Source organism: Homalodisca vitripennis, chromosome 5 (assembly GCF_021130785.1).
Source record: "Homalodisca vitripennis isolate AUS2020 chromosome 5, UT_GWSS_2.1, whole genome shotgun sequence".
NCBI lineage: Eukaryota > Metazoa > Arthropoda > Insecta > Hemiptera > Cicadellidae > Homalodisca > Homalodisca vitripennis.
The window spans coordinates 107,684,083-107,700,935 of NC_060211.1; positions in this window are offsets into that span (position 1 = coordinate 107,684,083).

Sequence of the window (16,853 nt, forward strand, 5' to 3'; positions counted from 1 at the left end):
ATGAAGGCGCTGCGTCTGTGCCGAGTTTAGTCCTAACATCTGATATAAGGGTAAATAACTTTTGTATAAGTTAATTATATCTAAATATTTTGTTTATTATACGTATATATTATTGAACTAGATTTAAAGTCTGGTAACAGTTGTATTTATAAAATATAAGAAATATTTTAAAAGACATACATTTCTAGTTATGATTCCCATTTCTTGTTTATGTATTAAAATATATTTCAACTCATGTACATATAAACTGAAATAATGTAACTGTCATTCATATTTCTACTTCTGTCGGAAACAGGTTGAGGTTTCTAATTATTATTAAATGGTTAATAAAACAGTACCCAACGTTCAAATTAAAGTTAAAATGAAAACATTGCAAACAAATGAAAACACTAAATACTAAATTTTGACAACTACAACTCCAAACATGCACTATGAGAATTCGATTGACAGTGCCGAAGCCACTCATCTGAGAAGGACGAAAGATTTAATTTCTGTATGTCTGTATGACCGCACAATATATCGAAAACGAATTGACTTATATATGGTTACTGATTTATAGCGATCACTTTTAAATTGCTATTGCGTTAACCGTACAGTGACGGGAAAATCGCAGAAGAAATAAATTTGTAAGCAAACTGTGTACAGTCATATGACATTTTTAGATGTGGCATGGTAACACAAGTACCCTATCCATCCGCAAGATATTTCTAAAAATGTCTTTTTTGTGTGCTTTAAATTTTATATGAATCTTTATTTATACATAGACAAGAGAAGGAGCTCCATTTTGGCGCATGTATACTCATTTTTTTCGGCTGAGCGTAATATATTAGGTATATTGTAACATATACGTACTTGAATTCTGTGCGCTCCACTACCCGTATGTTATTTGTATTATATCTGATTGAGTTCATTTATAAGTCTAGGTGAGTTACTGTAGTCGAACACTATATACATCATCTGATATCAAAACTTTCTTACCACTCAGTAGCTAATCCCATCGTGTAACTGTAGAATATTTAGCGTATCAACTATACCATGTAATCGATTTGTTAATTACATGTATAAGTTGTTAAAAGAGGTTTGTTTGCATTGGATAGTTTTAACAGTTTAAATTAATCTATGGTCAAATATCAATGGAATGAAACTTAAATATTCTAACTAACAACTACAGAAACAACAGTGAGGTAGTCTCAGGTAAAGGCTCGGGTGAGGTGGTTCCTTCCTCAAAATGGTGTCGTTAGCAGACAATGCAATAGTTTTATTGCAACCGGTCTCGAGTTTACGTATATAAAATATACGTACATGTATATTTTGGAAATTTAACATCAGAGACACACCTTTTCTATAAAATAAGTTGCCTGGTAGCAAAATAGTTAAACAAATTATTTAAAAAATACTAATATTAAAAGGAAGTAGTTTTTGGTGAAAAGGTTGATTGGCTTGCCGCAACATCTCCCTTTGATATATATTTTTCATATAAAGCCATCCTATAATTGACAACAATGACTGTATTCTAAAAAACTAATATACCAAATAAATTGCAAGTAATGCTCCATACAATACATTGGCCAAACATCTAACCATTTATGAATCCGTATGACAGGGCATAGGTTTGATATATTCCATAAAAATAAAGAAAAACCATTAGCAAGACATGGTCTAGAACATAAACAAGAGTGTTTTACATTAAAAGGAATACACCAACTACCACCATTCCCTGATGAAAATTACAACAGATTAAAACTAAAGCACGTAGAGCAAACTCATTAAATCATGTTGAAGACAAAAAAAAACCCATTTGGTCCTAAATTTAATACAAATTTTTAAAGACATAAATTTAAATTATTGTTAAAGATTAAAAATTTGTCAAAAATTAAAAGTTTTATTCCATCCTTTCTAAAAATCAACTGTTCGAACAAGATTAAATAAGAAAAATTTTACGTCAGCTGGACTTTATCAAATGTTATGCACTGTGTTTAAATTTATCATTTCATGATTCTTGTTTACGTTTTTATAGATTTGTATTAACTTAATTTAAAACTTCCTGAAGACGGTATTAAATCCCCTGAAATATAAAAGTGAAAAATGGTTCTTTTATTTTTCTTCTATTTAACACAGTGACGATAAATATTATTGAACACGGCATAATTTTGTTATAGGTGAAAAGGAGATTATATATTTTACAGTATTTCTTTAAGTGCAATAGAGTTTTTTAAGTCTCCTAAAAGACAAAAATATAAGATGCAGCCTATTTTAGCTTTGTGAAATGCAGCCAGAATAAGAATGTATTTGTAAGTTTTATTGAACATTAAAACCAGCTCATTCACAATAGTGTGTTATCTTTTTTAAACTATTACTAAGGATTTTTATCGTTTATTGAATAAAAAGAAATATTTTCATATTCATTTACAACTTTATTTTCACAATTGACCCTCCGCCACCCCCCCAAGTACAGACAGTACCTGAGACTACTAAGCTGTTATAGAATTTGTAACTACTGTAAGTTGGATCAATTCATAAATTCAAGAGAATGTCAGATCCTACAATGGCATTCAAGCCAATAAGAAGGAATGGCGGTATTTCTATTTATAAGAATTATTTTCTTCAACTAGTAATTTCAGGTCATGGCTTGCAATCTCGACCGTTGACAGGGAACTGTGTTGTTGCAATCCGTAAAATTTTGATTTCTTCCACTGAGATCTTTAATGTCCAGGCTACTCATCTAGATCTTTGATAAGAAATTGTGGTCGACAAGGAATTTTGCAGTGGAAATCCATCAGAGTGGTTCCGCCTCGGAGAATTTCAGGTCCAGGCTTGACATCTAGACCGTCGGCAAGGAATTTTGCTGTGGCAAAGTCCATCAGAGTTGTTCCGCCCCGGAGAATTTCAGGTCCAGCTTGACATCTAGACCGCCGACAAGGAATTTTGCTGTGGCAGTCCATCAGAGGTTGTTCCGCCTCGAGAATTTCAGGTCCAGACCTTGACATCTAGACTGTCGACAAGGAATTTTGCTGTGGCAGTCCATCAGAGTTGTTCCGCCTCGGAGAATTTCAAGTCCCAGACTTGACATCTAGACTGTCGACAAGGAATTTTGCTGTAGCAGTCCATCAGGGTTGTTCCGCCTCGGAGAATTTCAGGTCCAGGCTTGACATCTAGACCGCCGACAAGGAATTTTTGCTGTGGCTAGTCCATCAGAGTTGTTCCGCCTCGGAGAATTTCAGGTCCAGACTTTGACATCTAGACTGTCGACAAGGAATTTTGCTGTAGCAGTCCATCAGGGTTGTTCCGCCTCGGAGAATTTTCAGGTCCAGGCTTGACATCTAGAGACCGTCGGCAAGGAATTTTGCTGTGGCAGTCCATCAGAGTTGTTCCGCCTCGGAGAATTTCAGGTCCAGACTTGACATCTAGACTGTCGACAAGGAATTTTGCTGTGGCAGTCCATCAGAGTTGTTCCGCCTCGGAGAATTTCAAGTCCAGACTTGACATCTAGACTGTCGACAAGGAATTTTGCTGTAGCAGTCCATCAGGGTTGTTCCGCCTCGGAGAATTTCAGGTCCAGGCTTGAGATCTAGACCGTCGACAAGGAATTTTGCTGTGACAATCCATCACAACTATTTTTCTTCCACTAAAATTTTCATACTTTTGAGTTTAGGTTCTTGTAATGAAATCCAGACAGCTAGCAAAATATTCAACTATTAGTTTTCAGAAAACGTTTATTTAAACTTACGGTTTCAGGTACTTAGGAAGATATCCTGGTCACCGACAAGGATTCGGAGAATTTTATCCTTCAAAACTTCTGTTCCCACTGATGACTTGGTCCTTGGAAGGCATTGTGGCAGCCGGTAACGGATTTAATCATAGTTTTGTTTCCTACTGAAGATTATGACTATTGAGAATGACATTCTTGTTTAAACAAGATTAAAGTTGTAGGCATGAAATTTTACTTGATAAATACATTGATCCACTGTTTTTATTTAAAAATGATGATTATTGAAGTGCAGTTTTGAAAATTTTACAGTAGCTTGGTCTGACTTTAAATTTTTGAATGAAATTACGTTTCACTTTCCATAACCATAGTTACTGATGTCAACAATAAAAAATTAAGAAGTTGACTATCCTGTTAATTTTTAGCACCTTTATACCAATTGCTTGCTAAATAATCTTTAGTACTATCGCTAGCCAGTACACACTATGGGTGTCACCCACAATCAACATTTTAAACGTTCAATAACTGTCCACTTTGAATCCGTGTCCACAGTAAATCCGAACGCACGCTAGTCCGAACGACCTTCAGTCTGTATTTTTAGATTTTTATGTTACAATTTTAAATCCAGTGTGAGCCACCGAGCATTATATCATGAGTTGTAGAGTGTTTCTGATAGTTTATAATATTTCCTCATATAAAGCAAACAATCGGATCAAAGGCACGCCTTTACAAGTTGCTAACCTTTACCTTCAATATACTAAATTATTTTGAGTACTCCCAATGTCACTCGCAATGTCAGTGTATCTCTGAATATCGCCATATTTCAATTCAACTGCCATTCAGAAAGTATTTTTGTAAACGAAGTTATATAAAACTCGAAAACTTATGTACATTTAAAAGATTAATATAATTATCTTTGTAAATAATAAGGCAATGCTTTTTATTTTGGGAAGTTCTTATCTCCCTATAAATTGTATTTGTATTTTTATCAAGCCGCATATAAACATTGTCCCGTAACTCTTTTTGCAAAAGTGTTCTATACCAACAGCACAGTAAACTTATTTTCAAAATTTAAAAATTTTCAAACCAGATACAAATGTTTATGAAAATTTTGACCAAACATTTGATACAAAATAATAGAATACAAAATGGTGGTAAGGAAACTTTTAGGTGCATGTAATAATAAACAGTTGCAATTTACCTTATGCTGGAATCTCCGGGAGATATTTAGGATTTTCACGATCACAACCCCCAGAATCCATAACCACTACAGACCAAAAATGTATGTAATATATATATATATATATATATTATATATTATATATATATACATATATATATGTGTGTATATATATTTATTTGTTTATATATATATATATATATATATATATATATATATATATATATGGCTATTTTAACAACTACCAACCATAAATAAAAGAAACAAGGTTTTTGTTATTCCAGGTTTTTTATCTACTATTATTAATTTGATCTATATTCTTGATATTTAGAATTGCTATTTTATCGTTTACAATTTTCCATTTTTAATATTTATTTGCATTCCATTTTTATCACTCTTACTTGGTAATGTCTTATCAATACTGCTTATAAAGTATATCTGTATCCGGTAAAAAGGGGTTTATATTAATATAATTTTAAATGAATACAAAACAAATTATTACATTTGTAAATTTTATAGTGGCAAGAGAATAATGTACGCTACATCAGTACGAGCGCAACATTCAGCGCCGTACGACTGGTGCGCAGTAACATCTCGCCACAATGTCCGGCTGCACGCAGTTGACACAAAGACCCTAGTAGACCTAAAAGAACCTCTGAACAGTTAAAAGTAGGTCGTTGTCTCAACGACCCTCTTACTATATTTTATCCATTGAGTTAAAAATGGGTTGTTGTCGCTACGACCCTTCTTCACATTGCTTATACATTTCTCCATTTTGATCCGTTGACACAAAGAATAGGTTGAGTAAAAAGACCTGTTCTTTCAATATAAGCATTTAATATAATTTAGGGTCGTTGAGACAACGACCCATCTTTTGAAATATTCAACTAAACAGGCAAAAAAGTGGCGTTGTTGCTACGAACCCAGTTGAGTAATTGACCCTTTTCATTCATTTTACTGGGTCGTTGTCACAACGAACCTATGTAGAAAATCTTAAATATCAAAATGGGGTCGTTGTCTCAACGACCTGTAGACTAAATGACCCTGTCTTATTTGTTATTTTCTCAGAAAGGGTCGTTGAGTCAACGATTAGAAGTGTAAAAGACCCGTCACCTTTATCAGTACTATGAGATATTTTATCAAGCTAATGAAGAGTTAGAAAACCTAACTTCAAGCATTTATTGGCAATTATTAAACTCTATATACAATAAGTTAATGAATATTAAAATTAATTTAGTTTAGGACTTAATGGCATTGTAACTAGATTATTTAAATCCAGATTAATTAAATCAGTTGAACTATAAGCATTAAACAGAATTTTTGTTTATTTTGTTAGTTGACTTTGTTTATGTTTTATTGTTAATAGTGACTTTCAATCTCTTTATCTCGTTGTCTGACGGTGACATAAATAGTATTAACGAGCTTCTCGATTGGTTTAAATGTTCCTCACTATAAAAGATATAATATGTGAAAAAATAAAGTTTTATAGTTTAATCATTTTAATACCCTTGCATTCGACCTCTACCAAAACTTCTTAGTGTACGATTGATATTTCTTTAAGAGAAATGTTCTGTCAATTCCGCGTATAACGTAGCTATTTGCAGGTGCTATACGGGTTGTCTCTCAGCAGCTTAACTAGTACGAGTAGAAGCATTTCTTCTCAGTGTTTCTGTTGTGCATCTATATGAACGTTCCGAGTAGTAAAATCAAATCTTAGAACCATTCCATGTTTAATCACTATTTAAAGAAACTGTATTACTTTTGGTTTTGAATCACCCCTTAATTGAATCATTCTGATGTATGAATCATTTCCTGTAATGTATGTGGGCTGCTGGATCATAAACTAAATTAGCTAAATTGCCAATTAACATATAGTGTGTAAGAAATATTAATAGAGGTGTGACGTGTGTTGTTCCTTTGCGGTCAGGATCGCCTAACTAATGAACTCTCTTAATCATATAAAATCATAAGGGTTTGGTGTATACCCATTCTTATCACTCCCATTGATGAGAAAATATGTTACACGGCCATCATTTATTTAAATGTTGTAATTCGTTACGGTTTACCTAATATATGTATTCAAAAATTTAAATAGTAATGAAAATCTTATTAGATTCAAGGGGTGTATTCATAATAACTCATTTCATCATTATTGCGTTTTTGCATCCAAGTCATTATACTGAAGCAAGAGTTAATCAATTAAATTTAATTACATACAATTAATCAAAGGTTAAGTCTTTGGTGAATGAAAGAAAGAATGTTTTACAACAATAAACATTTTGTATTCTTTGTCATAAGCGTTCGGTATTATAACTAACATCTAAGGATTCCTGTTCACACCACGTTCAGATTAATAAAATTGCTGACACAATTAAATACTTGAAATATGTCGGTCTCTTTGCAGACAGCCATCTACAGTCAACAGTGTCATTAGTTAACATCGTTGACTGAAGGTGACTCTCCACAACAAGCGCAGAATATTCAAGTAATTCCTAATATAAGCAATGTTTCGATGCGTTGTCAATCGGAAAACTTAGACATCACTTGTAGTGTAGTTTTATAATACATTAAAGATCAAATATATTATAGACTCAGTATTTGAACAAGGCTATAATAACCATGAACATTTATTTATTAAAGCATAATCAAATCTAATTTATTGTACCATGGGCTGGGAGTAGCAATCTTTAAAGTATGTTTAGAAAAAATAATACTTATTTATTACGTATGACTTTTAATAATATAATACTATATTTTACTGGCACGAATCTCAGCTTATTAAAGTAAACTACACTGAAAATAACATCGATTAAAATTACTTAGGTTCATCGACAACAGGAAAGACTGAACCTCTTGTTTAGATTAATTAATGAATTGACATTGAAACCGAGAAAGATCGTGTTTGAAGTTGGCATTTCTGGAAGATTAAATTTCCCTTACGATTGAACTTGTGGTCGTTAAATCTGAAAGTAACTGAATGAATTTATCATTGAGTTATATAAGGTGTTACTTTATCCCGTACGGCATAATATTTGTAATGGTTATGCATATAAACACAGAACATAAAACTTAGCTTTGTGCGCCGTTATGACACATTAACAGGATTACGCCTCTGAGTGTTAAAAGATGACTCAATACTACATGGGGATGTTGTTCAAATTTATATCATCGTAAAGGTAATAACCTGGTATAATAAAAATAATACGAAAAAGTGGTTGGCCACCAGAACAAATTACAGTTAGTTACATAAAGCGTTTGAGCACACTATTTTCAATCTAAATATATATATATCATACCATTTTATATATGAAATTTATAAAAAACCTACTAAAATGAAAAAAAAATACAGACCTATACGGATTTAATCAGAACTTAATTTATTTTGCATATGTTCCATTTAAGGTACACAGAAGTTAGTCGTTAACTAAATAGGGCTATTATAATTTTAAATACAAGTTACATAGTGCCTTCATTTATTATTATATCACATGTATTTCAATGAAGAAAGCTATAGGCAAAATTAAATTATAACCACTTAACAATGAAAAAATGTATATTGTTCTGGTCAATACTGTAAGTATTGGCCCTAGAACTGTTAATCGACATAATTATGTCGGTTAATGCCGCTTTTGTGGTGTTAACCGTCAAAATTTTGTCGATCAAACATTCCCTCGTATAATTACTTTTTATAATATACTCCGGTAACGTATCGATATAATTCATGCACCATTGGATTCGGGAAGAAAAATGCTAAGGAACAGATGAGTTTTATTCCTCTTTGTATTATGGTTATGACGTAGCAAGCTTGTTATTTTGAACGTAAAAGAAAACGCGACGCCGTTTGTTGTGACCGCCATATTGCCGCTGCCGTTCTGTATCACTTTCGTGCCGAGCTGTGGATATTTGTAAGTTTTAATAGTTTTACGCGTGTTTTAGTGTCGTATTTAATGTGTAGTGTGTTGTTTGATGTCGTAGTAGTGTAAACATATATATTTTAGAATAAATCAATTTCTATTTACTGAAATATGTTTGAGAAATTACCGGCTTTGTGTAGGCTATGGCAAAATGACTTGGCTAAAATTCATTTCACATAGTTTGTTATTGTTTTCACTTACTAAACGTTATTTATAGCACTCTTTTAGCTCTGAAGTAACTATTTATTTTTGGTAAAATAGATAGTTTTCACAATAAAATATATATTTCCTGTAATTTCTTTGGTTATATATAATAACTGTTTGGATTATTCTATATCTTTTCAATATCTTTAGTTATATTTATAGTTTTCTAACTACATAATATTTCCTATTACTTATAAACCATAAATTTATAAATTTTGATATAGTACAAGCTTTAGAAACTATTTTATATTTTGCTGAATGAAAATTTTTCGCAAAATTTTTGAATAATGGCAAAATTTTACTTTTTTTACTTTTCAAAAAATAATTTATGGTAATTATTTCATTACTACTGTATATTCTATTTTATTCTAAGTAATAATAAAATATGCAAAATAACATGTATTCATAGATAAATGTATTAGCAAAACTTGTTTTACCAAAGTCTTACGTGTACACCCGATTTTCAGAATTTATACGCATCGCTGCTTTTTGTTCTATAGCTTTATGATGCTTTCATAAATGTGTATAATGTTTATGTTTTTCTGAAACTAGATAAAATTTGACACAGAATGGCTATCTCACTTATAAATATTTCTCACTATAACTTCATTTGCTAGGTATGGTCCCCCCAAATTTAAGAAATATTTTTCGTAAATTTTATATTTGATTAAAAAAAGTGTTTATTAGAAAATTTTTGATGGTTAATTTTACAATATAGTGCAATTCTACGTTTAATTCTGAACACAAAAATATATACTCTTATATATATTGCTTTTATTTTATATTTTTAATAATTTTTTTAAAAAAAACCTTGCGCGAAGCTCCAAAACAGCCCGACACTACAGGATGAAATGACCGCCAGTTCTAGGGTAATGGCTTTCAAAAGCAGTTAATTCATTATTTGGTTTTTTCTAACATAAACATATTTTTAAAGAATCATGTAACCGCTTTACACTGAATACTAAAATTTAGTTTATATAAAATTATAAACCTTTTTGCTCAACTACAATACTATTATTGGTAAATAAACTAGAAAGGTATCACTGCAATCAAGAATTGTGGTAAAATTACTGAAAATAATGTTTATTAAATTGACGTCTTATAAAAAAACCTTACAACATTAATTAGTAAAGCTCAACAAGTTTTTAATGAATACAAGACCGAGAGAGGTAAGACGGTTGATGATAAAAACTTATTTTGGCGAAGGAACACAAAAATGATTCTTTTATGAAGAGCTTTGCAGATTTAAGAGCTTTATGTAATCCTAGCATAAATAAAAGACTTTCGAGTTAATTTCCTCAAAGAGATATCTCTTCTTATATTACGTTTAGTATAAATTAAATTTCCTCATTTCAGTTCACCTAAAACCATCTCAGTCAATCCATAGTTCTTGTATCTGTAATGAATCGGTGTTGACGTACGGACATTTATGTATTGAGGAACACATAATTCTTGTTTACCATAAATTTAATCAAAAGGCGTCCTTTTAAATGTGCTGGAGTAACGTGTTAACATTGAGTCAACAATTAAGGCAGTACGAAATACGAGGTTAAAAAGTTAGTATAATAACATATTTCAAAATTCAAGTTAAAAACAACTTCATCTATAAAACCTGGGCAGAACATTTTAATTTTCAATCAACATTCTGTTACCACCGTGAAATAAATCAGTATAATGACTGCTATTGCCAATTGCTATGCAATGATCGGTACTCGAAAAGAGCAAAGAATTATAAATATAATCTTAGATTTGTCAGACTGGGTTAAGAATAGCCTTCCCACCGCAGGCAGGGTGCAGGCTAGCCCTATCGGAGTGTGAGTATACTGTACTCTTCTGCTCATCCTAATTCATAGAGCTAGCAACTTCATTAAATTTAGTTGTAGAGTTTTTTGTCAGAGCCCAGAGGGTTGAAAAGTGGAGTGTTGGCTTTACAAGCCATTTCCCAAGGCTCTCCTTTATCAGTAAACTCTGTTAGAGATAAGATAATGAATTATCTAGACGTGGTCTCTCATGAGACTCTAGATAGAGTAAATTAAGGGAATTTGCGTTCTAGAAGATCTTAAGCAACGTATCGGAGTGTTAGGTACTTGTACCGTTTTGAACCAGATATGTATATATAGTGTTTGGTTTCCAGCATTCCAGTGTCAATTTGAGATCGCTCCTTGCACTTGGAGGCAATACTTCTTGTAGAATCAGCGTCAAGTGACCTCCTCATGGCCTAACTGCAGCTGTTGGTGTGGCTGGTGTTCTACAGAAAGTGGCCATTATTAGATTTTTATTGGTTTTAAAAGTTATCCATGCTTAGTGTGCATGTTGGATTTTTCGGATGATTGTTTGACAAAGGGAGTGTGGTAGATAAATCTTGGATATTTCAAATGAGTTCGGTCAAGGCTCTATATCTCAAGGGCCATATATTTGTTGACGTTGGAAATACGCTAGAACCCAAAACATATTTAAGAGACAAGTAAATATTTCGTACACAATTTATGTGGCGGAAGTCAGGAAAATGCTTCCTGGAATTGTAATAGATTTACAATCATCACACCCTGTTCCAGTACGTATATCTTGTCCTTATCTACGTGGATAATTTCAATTATATGAAGAAGTTCAGAATGCTAGAAATCTTCCTCGGAAGCACCTGGACTAAGGACTTAGGAAAAGGAGTGCTGTTATAGAATGCGATGTTATAATCCTTTTATTCAACTTGGTTTTTGGCTCTGGTGGCTTCCTTGACTATCTTTTGGTTACTTGGACAATAGTCCGATGAGATATAATTGCTGAAACGTTACAATCTGTACAGTCGGACAATTTTCGATTAATCTTCATTACCACTTAATTGGTAGTTACGCATATACATATATGTATATTGGATTTTGGTTCAGCTCCTTTTCCAGAGATTCACTTAATTGATTTGCAGCTGCATCCTTTGGCGACTACTATGCTGGGAACATAAGAGTATCAAATCGGACTTGCGTCAGCTTCACATAGCGTTTTAAAATGTACGCGAAGGTGTTTACCAGTGTAAGGTACTTTACTATCGTTAACACCTTCACTGAGTTAGGAAAGCCAAATATATTTTAACAGTATGCAATAAGTCTCTATCTGATGCTGTTTTTCCATGAATCGTTTTGATTCTACGCCGACTGAGTTCCTTGATGAGAGGATGACAGAATTGTCACCATATAACTTACAATATCGACGCTGATCAAGAACAACCCTAAGCCCGATATGGCCTATGATTGTGCATGTGTGACATGTGGTGTAATTAAAAAGCATTGACGGTGGCCAAATATTGACTGACCAGTCATTGAGGATACCTCAAAAACAAGTTTAGTCTAGAACGTCAGAAAAATATATCAGTAGCAAATTCGTCATCTTATTGTTGGGGAATTATAAGTAAACTTCTCTTGGGCAACAAGTTAGGCACAAGTATTCTAAGATGCTGCGTGGAGAAAGCTAATACAAAAATTTAACCAGGCGTATGAAGTATTTGCAAATATTTACAGATTGCTCCAAAGCAAAACTGCTGGATTTGGAACATTTTAATTTCACAACAAAACATGCAAATCTTGTATTTCAATCAGCGAAGTAAACGTGTATTTATCGTAAAACTGACAACTAACATTGTTTAGAACAATATTTTCTCAGTTTATATTCTCACCCATCATCCATTCACAGCTACAACCTCAATCTTTGCACGCTACACAACAGTTCTAGCAGTTCTAGGTAGCCCAGTAGCATTGGATCCTGTATATTCTACTTATACGTTACAAATAATGATGTATGGTACGAGGGTCGCACTATCGCAATAAAACCTAAATTTCCTAGAAACCTTCGAGTTCAAAACCTCGATGACAGTAAAAATCTAATCAGTAAACCACAAACTTCTATTGATTCAAACTACTAAATAAACAAGAGAGATGTTTAATTCCCTTTCCATCTAGATCAAAGCCCCAAGAAGCACTAAAGCAAAGGCTCTCGAACAGTTGGCAGTTGGCAGTTGGCAAACAACAAAGCTCACTCACTATCCAACTGAACGTGTTTGCACCAAACAACGCTTCCACAACTCTAATAGGCTTAGGGAAGTTGTTCTGTACTTTGGCGTCATCTTAGCTTTTTGGTAATTTCTTCTTCTAATTGTGAGTTGCATTCTATATATAATCACATTTAAAACGGTTGTATATTTCATTGTCTTATTTTACTAGTACTTATTCAAAGAAACTGTTTGTAATGTTTGTTGTCGTGCGAGTAAAGTAACATTTTATATAACGTTTGTTATTATGATGAGCAAGAAAAGGGTATCAAACATAAGGATATAAACCCATATTAGATATTTATTTTTAAATTGTTCAAAAAATGTCTAGGTTTGTTTATCGAAAAGTATATGATGGATAATACATTTTGTGTGTGTTGGGTAACAGTTGTGTAGTATAAGCTGGCAAACTTGACCGTTCAGAAGACAAGAAATGCCAACAGAAGCCAAACAAGAGTAAAGTACTAAAAGACAATCCTTGTCACTGAAATGTTTGCCAGAGCCTTGAAAGGCCAATCTCTACCGTTGCTCGGACGTCAACATGATGGATCCCCGACTTAGCCGCTGCAGCCCGCTATCCATTACACAACTCCCCAGACTGGACTTGACCCTTTCACTGGCAACGTTTGCTCTGTTTCACCCGCTGAGTCCGAATAAAGCATCCGTTCTGGCGATGATATTAAAGTCATATAAATTACTTTCCGATGATCGACTCCATTCTGGGGAACGCCCCTATATTTATACAGCTGCAATTATTCTGATTATTTATGTAAATATTAATTTATGATTGAAATCCTCTCGATGTACAATGGTGGGGCAGTGTGGAGCGCCCATCATAGTGCAGTATATCAAGCTCGTGCCACGGCACAATGGTGCAGTGATGCGTGCAGTTCAGGCCGGGGGATGTGCTCGCAGCTGTCCCCCTACCCCCCCACCCAAGTATCGCTTGACCGCACGTGCGTCACAACGTGTTACGACTCAATTTTACACCCGACCGTGAGTGCCTCATTCATTCTTCCCTTCAATGAGCTCACCATAGACCCCTAACAACGTCGTTTTACCCTCAATTCACTTTCCGCTCAAATGTAGTAAAAAATCGACCACGCTCGAGTGACAACAGTTGGCCCCAGTTCCCCGCACAGGGTGACTCGCGAGAACCTGATTGAGTCTCGTGGACTGTTTACACAGAAATTACACACCAGAGCACAAAAACGTAAAATATCAGTTTTGAAGAACTACCTTGCCCAAATTATAAATTGTAATATTTTCATATGTGTGCGATTCAACTATTTCATATGTAAAAAGGGCAATAAAGTATTTTTATAGTAAATAAAATCTATATTTTAGGGAAATTGATTTTAGACCTAAACAAAGATGTGTTTAAAGCTATCTAACAAAACAAAACTCGTTTAATTACAAATTTTATTTTAAATGTAAACGTGAATTTAATAATTATTCACGTTTATAAACGAGAATATATTAAAAACGGTTAAACATGTTTATAAACGAGTCACAACAATTCTAAAAGTAAGGACGTTTTGTAAAGATAATATGGATGGTATCTCAACGTCGAGACCTATAAATACATCAACCATATCAGCAACTATGGCTATATCATTTTTATTTTTATTTTTTTATTTATAGAGTAATATTTAATTGATTACTTTCTTGTTGTTACATACAGGTGTCAAAAACGACCACGTAGCCTTAACTTTGCCTAAATAAATAAAAAAATTATTTCTTTTAATTTTCATTTAACCTTTTATAAAGCTTTATAAGTATCAGACACGGCCAGCACTCAGTAGGTTAATTACAGTAAAACTGTCATTTTACCAGAGACATCTTAAATATGTTACTACTTCTGCCAAACTCCATAAAATATTAATAATTATCTCATTTCACACAGGCTTTTAATTTTGTACAGCACATATCAGTTTTTTAGTGTTATGTAATTTCTACATGAACTATCGTGTAGCCATTGTTATTGCTACATGTATTCCCCTCAAAGCTCCACAATCGTAGTTCCATTCCTTGCTCTGTAATATTGTTGAGGAGGTTATGTACCAGTATATGACTAGCTAATACGTAGAATTGGAACCCATATGAACCCCGAACTTAATTAGGCTCATACCACCATCCCTTGCTCTGTAATATTGTAGAGGAGGTTATTATACCAATATCTGACTAAAGACGTATAACAGTAACCATGTTTATTATCTATTGCAGAATGTGGCATAGAATAATTTATTATAATGTAAAATCGTCTCTGGTCCAAAGAATTATATTGCAATATTTGACTTGCTATAATAGGTAATATAGAGAAAGTTACACAATCCATAACGATATTGATTCAAACTTATTACGCGTTTCTCAGTTTTGATGTGTAGACGATTAAAAACCTCATTCCTCTATTCAACAATGTTGAAGCGTATACACGTTAGAATACCACGAGTGTTATATTATCCTTCATGTAGCTTCATTAAAATTTATTTAACTGTATCCGGAAATTGTAGTACATTGCAAGTGGAATATATTTTTTTATGTAGTTTTCCAACTACAGTGCACTACTTTTGTGCTTCAGTACATATGTAGTAAGACTGACCTGGGTCAAGTTTAATCTGCCCATAACAAAACCTTTTTGTGTCTGTTGTCAGTTTAGGATTAAACAGTTCTAGGCTAGACAATAACCTACATAAGAGAGGTTGGGATGTCGTCACTATCACAGCCATCGTGGCTACTCTGGCTTCCCGAATCGCCACTCTGAGTGAGCCATCCAGACAGACGTCACTATAGCCCCTCCCGATGGCGTGTAACTGTCGATACTTATCTTCCTAAGCTGATAACGTCACCACTGTTAGCTACCCCCAGCCAGTTAAGTCAAGGATTAGATCACTAAGCCAAGCTTTGTTAGACAAGCCTTCCCCAGGTGAGGCTGCCTCCGAGTTTCACATTTGATTAAACGAGAGCGGTTCACATGCGGCGGGACGACCGGCACTGTGACCCACTTTAAACGTTATGACACAATAAACCGAACACAAAGAGATCTTTCACAAGGCCGACTGTGCCCAAGTGAAGCCAACTTTATTACAGCTCCTCACTTTATCTGTCACAACGTCATAACATGCGAGGATTCTCTCATTAAACTACCGTTTGTGACAGTTTATTCCGTTTCAATGGTGAATTGACTTCTTTCACCTTGTATTGGCTTAGTAAATATGAGTGTACAATAGCTTGTTTGTGGCACTGTAGCATTGTGATAGGAGGAGCCTAATAAATTTAAATTCAAATTGAGAACCATCAATTATTGGGAATGACCGGTTCATATTTTAATAATGTCTTAAAATATATATCTATACCTTTTTTAAATTAACTAATCATATTAAAAACTATTCGCGAACCTCCGCTCTAATTCTTGAATAAAGGCTTCAACAATCTATTATTTTCGTCTATTAAAGTAATTTTTTAAAACTATCATTTTTTCAAAAAGGTTTAGAAAACTTGGATACATAAAGGGGTGCTAAAGGTTTCTTACGTTTTCCTCATGTTTATTCAGCTATAATAATACAAATAATGGTGCCTTACTATGATTTTTGCATTTTGTTCTTACTTTGTTATAATTTTAGCATTTTGTCTCATTGTTAATCTATTTCTGTACACATTAATGGAGACACTATGTTTTTTGCAATTTTTTCTTACTTTGTTAAATTTTCGGCATAGTTGACTCATTGTTAATCTATTTCTATCCACTTTTTAATTTATTGAGCATTTTATTTATGTTAAAACAACATTTATTTTGATAAAGTTATAGTATGCATG